Genomic DNA, 6,000 nt, shown 5'->3' with positions numbered 1-6,000 from the left:
TTTCCTTTTTAATGATTTCTTAATTATATGAAGCAAAGAAACTAGAAAACATTCGTATTTAAGAAGCTGAAAAAAATCACAGAAACCTTGCTTTAATTATAAAAAACCCAATTAAAACTGATAAAGAACAAAGTTGTTCAGTGTGTAAGTGCCGGGAACCAGCATGAGGAAAAATAAATAGATTTGAGCCTCCAAATATACAGCTGCTTACGTCTTACTCTCCCACACCAAACCCCATAGAGAAAATCATCGTTTTTAGCATGTGGGGACACAGGAGTTGTTGATCCACTGCTGCCTCCATCAGTAAGTTCAAATGTCTCATTTTGTAAAATTCGGCATCTGAAATCCTTTGTTCACTTTGACGTAAGTGCCACAAAGTGACCACACGAGGCAGCAGTAGACCAGCAGCTGCTGTCTCCCCGTGAGCTAAAAGCGCTGGTTTTCTCTATGGGGTTTGGTGTGGGAGAGTAAATGGTTTTTCTAACTTGTTAAAAGCGCAGATTAAGCATCAAATGCATTCTTAAGATAATGCGTCTCGTGAAACTACGTTAAAAAAACATGAACTTTCACAACTTAACTGTGTCGGGAAGAAGCAGATTTTGAAATGATATTAGACGAGGACACGATGTGTTTTCCCGAATCTCTGCTATTTTGAGATCTGGGTCATCGTTTGCTTTGGATTTGAATGCAAACGCTGAGACGAGCGAGGCATCAAAGAGACGCGGCTGCTCTGTGGAAGGACGCGGAGACGCTGGTGTCGTGATGTCTTTGTGTATGATTCATTATTGTCTCTGTGAAGTAATCCCCTCACATCTGGTAGTGTGCTGTATGGATTCAGGCGGAAATAGAGGCAGGATTTGCCGCGCTCTCGCCGGTAATGCAACCAATTTCCTACTTGTTTAAATAACACGGGTCAAGCATTCCGGCGATGGCCTCCTCTGAGCTCTGGACTTGTGTGTTTTTGAGTTTGTGCGATTGAACGTGGCTGCGTCCAAACATGCAGTGTCATATCACATGTAGACCGCTTTAAATTTCATGCTTTGTGAAGGTCTTACTCTCCACACCAAACCCCATAGAGAAAACGAGCGTTTTTAGCTCACAGAGACACAGGAGCCGCTGGTCGACTGCTGCCTCGTGTGGTCACTTTGTGTCACTGAAGTGGATCAGAACTAAGGATTGACGGATCCGATTCAATACCGAAGTCACAATATAACACATTTGAACTCAGTGATGGAGGCAGCAGTGGATCAACAGCTCCTGTGTGCTGTGACGTTAAAATCACTCATTTTCTCTATGGGCTTTGGTGTGGCAGAGTGAGCGTTTTACAAAGTGACAAAAACTTGGGTCTTATGATGGAAATATAACCAGATTAAGTGGCAAACACAGTTAAAAGATGTCGTAGATTTAATCTGGTGTATATATATGTTTGGATGAGCCCTGATCTGATTTTAGACGATATCTAATTAATGAAAAGGTCAAAAAGCCATGTGGTGATTGTTTTTTTTTAACATTCCCATTTCCATATTTTTTCCGCCTCAGGTTAGCTTGTCAGGTGCTGCCGGCTGCCCTGAAGCATTCTGGGAAATGGAGTCAAACAGTGATGCAAATAGAAGTCAGAATCAGTGCTTAGAAGAAAAAAGACGCCACAAACTCAAAATCACTGACACTGTTTTCCTTCCAAACTGACTGCCGTTCCTTCCCATGATGCCGTGTGTGTGAGCCGTCTATATTCATCACACTTCACAGCCGTGGAAAAGCTCATTGTCTCCACACAGCGTCGGCTCTTTGTTGGAAACGGCGTCTTAATTTGCGCGTGGAAGGGAAGACGTTTTCACCCGCTCCACTTTTCCACCGCAGTCTTCCCACCTCAGCCGCCGGCGATTCACAGAGTCCAATGAAAACAACAACAACAACAACAACAAACACACGGGTACACGGAGAGGAACAGTCGCGGCGCCATGTGGACAAAGTCACACTGCAGCTGCAGACGCCAAAACTCACACTCACCTCATGAAATCTGCGTCAGTTTACGTCTTTAACTCCACGTTCGCCGCGGTTTCTCACCGCTGGACGTAATCCGGACGTTTGTGAACCGCTGTCTCTCCCACACCGAACTCCACTGAGAAAATCAACAGCTGCTGACTCGCTGCTGCCTCATTTGGTCAGTTTGTGTCATGACGTGAATCTTTGACGACGCAATACAAACTCCTGTAAGCTGTGATGTTAAATCCTCGGTTTCCTCTGTGGGGTTTGGTGTTTTTTTTTTTTAGATATTCTTATTTACATATTCTAGGTGAGTGTTGTTAAGTGGCTTAAATAGTTTTTTCATTGTGTCATCGGTTCATTCTCACGTTGAAAAGTGTGTGTGTGTGTGTGTGTGTGTGTGTGTGTGAGATGATTAGGTTAGCGTTCTACTGTCAGGATGCTGCGCCGCTCTCCTTCTGAATTATGCATCTCTTGTTCAAAGAAAGAATGAAAAAAAAGCATGAGAGGGAGAAAATGGAGGAGAGTGGGGAGCGGACGTAAGATAAATGACAGCACAAAAGCAGAGCATCTCAATAGACTGGTACCACACACACACACACACACACACACACACACACACGTGTGCGCTGTAGTGTCAGACAGCGACGCGAGCAGAGAAGAGAAATGGGTTGATTAGAAGCAGCACATGAAAAAGGGGAAGTGTGTGTTTGTTTGTGTGTGTGTTTGTGACACTTATGTAAAAAGGCTTTTACGTCGCAACATGCAGTGGTTACTGACCAAAGCAAGGTGGCACTGTTCACCCTCCCACTGTGAACATACACTGTGTGTGTGTGAGACGTTCTGCATTTGGTTAATTCATTCTCAGCGAGTGCATCAATTATTCAAATATTATTGTAATTATTATTTTTTTTTTGGTCTATCTGTGAGTTGTAACATGTAAATACAGTATATTACATTCACTGTTTACTGCATGTGTACGTTTATTGATCACGGCAAAGAAAAACCCTGTGTTTATTCTCACTCTCCTCTCTGGTAACAGAGAAGGTCAAAGGTCAGTGGTCGTCGGTGCTTTTTGTGGATTAGCATAAGACAATATGCTATGCTATAACTTAAACGTTGTGACTTAAATATCGTGATAATATCGCAGTATCAATATAGTATTGTATTATTGGTATATCGTTTCCTGATATTATTGGTATCGTATCGAGATGTTGTTGGTATCGTGGAGCATGTATAGTATCGTGATATTATAATTGTGGAACATGTACCGTATTATGATATTATTTGTGTCGTATCGTGATATTATTGGTATCATGATATCATTAGTAGTATCGAATTGTGATATTGGTATCGTGGAGCATATATATCGTATCGTGATATTATTAGTATCGTATCATATTATTGGTACGATATTGTGATGTTATTGGTATTATATCATGATATTATTATAATTAATGTATCTTGATATTATTGGTATGGTATCATGATATTATTATAATTAACGTATCGTGATATTATTGGTATGGTATCATGATATTATTAGTATCGTATGGTGACTCCACTCTCTGCTCTTCATTGTGTGTGTGTGTGTGTGTGTGTGTGTGTCATAATAATTGTAACACGCTGCTCCTTCACAGTCGTAAGTATACATGACAATGTGGAGCTTTGAGCTGTTTGTATGTGCCGCAGGTATCACTGTGTGTGTGTGTGTGTGTGTGTGTTATGGAAATGAGACAGAGGGGCCACATTATTCAGCAGTAGTTGACATGCAGGCTCCCAGGGTTCATATCAATATCCACAATCGGACGCAGCATGAAGAATAAGGAGGTTTTTGTATCCTGGAATACTAATGACAGTCAGGAGGGAAGAAAACACGCTGTGACTCCTGCAAGCTTTTCACTTGATTCTGCTGCTGCTGGATTAAAACCACTTTTTCTCGTGCAGGAAGCGAGTGCTGCAGCGTAATCACTCTTTAAAATGTGCAAAAAAGATTGTTTTTTTTTAAACAATTACAAGAAAAACTATAAAAAGATGAGAGGGATCGATGAGACGACAAACAACAGAACCACTAAATTGGATCTCGCCCGGCAGACGGATTTTAGTCTCTTGTTTTTACCCAAGTAATGGAATCAATGAAGATCTGCCGTTAGCACTTGAACAAGCTGACACCCTCAGTTTGACCCTCATCAGCACCCATAAGTGCCTCGCTTTGTTTCATATGGTTTCATTTCTTATTAAACATTATGCGTGAGGGAGGGGAAATCCATACAGTAAAAATAGGCGATATATCGATATCATTTTTTTTCTGATGTAACAAATAAACTTTCATTTTACTGTTTGTGGATTAGCATAAATACATAATCAATACACATTTCAGTCCAAGTGCTCACACTTACTAGAGCTGTGTGAGTATATCGCAATATATAGTTTCATAAATACTCCTTTTGCACTTTTGTATTATTGTGATAATATTGTAGTATCGTTACAAATATCGTGATGAAGTCGTAGTATCGCGACTTAAATATCGTGGTAATATCGTAGTATTGTGACTTAAATATCGTGGTAATATCGTAGTATTGTGACTTAAATATCGTGGTAATATCGTAGTATCGAGACTTAAATATCGTGGTAATATCGTATATGGTATGACGTATGTTAGTATTGTGACTTAAATATCATTGGTAATATCGTAGTATCAGGACTTAAATATTTATTATTGGTAATATCTCTTAGTATTGTGACTTAAATATCATTAATATCAGTGGTATTCTAAACTAAATATTGTGGTAATATCTAGTATCAGAAGACTTAAATATTATTTAGGTAATATCTGTAGTATTCAACTTCACATCTATTAGTATTCTGACTTAAATATCGTGGTAATATCGTAGTATTGTGACTTAAAACAAAGTCGAGCCTCAATCACAGAATCTTAAAAGTAAATTTAACGCCGGATATGTTTGCGTTTGACAGAGGGATGAGGGGGGAAAAGGGGGCGGGCCTCACTCTCCACCTGCGACAGCCGCAAAGAAAAAGAAAAGAAAAGAAAATAAACTCCAGAAAAACAAATCATCATCGCCCACTTTCCCCTCCTCGCTTTTTAAAAGAGGCTGCTGCTGAAAAAAATGATGTCTTTGCTCACCGGTGTGTCACATTATCCTCCTGAGACGACTTCTTTGATTGATGCTGTCAGTGCAGGAGGGAGAGAAGGAGCGAGCGAGGGAGGGAGGGAGATAAGAAGAGAAAGCAGATAAAGAAGAGAGAGAGAAGGAGAGAGGTGGAGAAGCATCCGTCAGGCAGAACAATCAGATTGTTTTCCTGGTGATCGCTCTCTTTCTTTGCTCCTCCATCCTTCATAGTTTCTTCAACTCGCTCGCTTTCTAATCTCTGCCACACACACACACACACACACACACACACACACACACACACACACACACACACACACACACACACACACACACACACAGAGTGTGCGTGGTGACGGCCAGGTGTCATGAGGATATTGAATCACGGGGAGGCCGAGGTGAGAGAGGGCGACGTCACCGCCGTGATGGATGATGCATATCACGCCAACTCTTTTCTTACTGTCCCCACACACACACACACACACACACACACACACACACACACACACACACACAGTTGTTAATTGACGTCCTCCACTCGTGTCTGTTGTTTTTCTTCTCCATCCCATCGTTCCGCGGCGGTTATTGCTTTTCATTAAGTGGTCATTTCCTTCGCCGGCTCCGTCTAATGAGAGCGTCACGCCGCCACGCGCCCATTTATCAAACCACAACACACACACACACACACACACACACACACACACACACACACTTCACTCTATCTGCCATCATGTCGCTGTCTTAATTAGGACTGTTTGTCGTCCTCCTGCCCTCCGTCCCCTCGTCGGCCGGCCTCCCCCGGCGTCTCATTGTGGCAGCCGTGTCATTGTGTTTGGCAGCTTTTCATTCTCTTGTCGGATCTCATTTGACTGTATCTCACACACAC

The 6,000-nt window shown here is 41.7% G+C and overlaps 1 protein-coding gene across 1 annotated transcript in view; it reads left to right on the top strand.

Annotated features, from left to right (window-relative positions):
* The window catches only part of LOC122783475 (partitioning defective 3 homolog B-like), a 137,072-nt gene that overhangs the window by 19,470 nt on the left and 111,602 nt on the right, over positions 1-6,000 (top strand).

Source organism: Solea senegalensis, linkage group LG2, assembly GCF_019176455.1.
Source record: "Solea senegalensis isolate Sse05_10M linkage group LG2, IFAPA_SoseM_1, whole genome shotgun sequence".
Taxonomy (NCBI): domain Eukaryota; kingdom Metazoa; phylum Chordata; class Actinopteri; order Pleuronectiformes; family Soleidae; genus Solea; species Solea senegalensis.
This window is presented reverse-complemented; position numbering and strand designations above follow the sequence as displayed.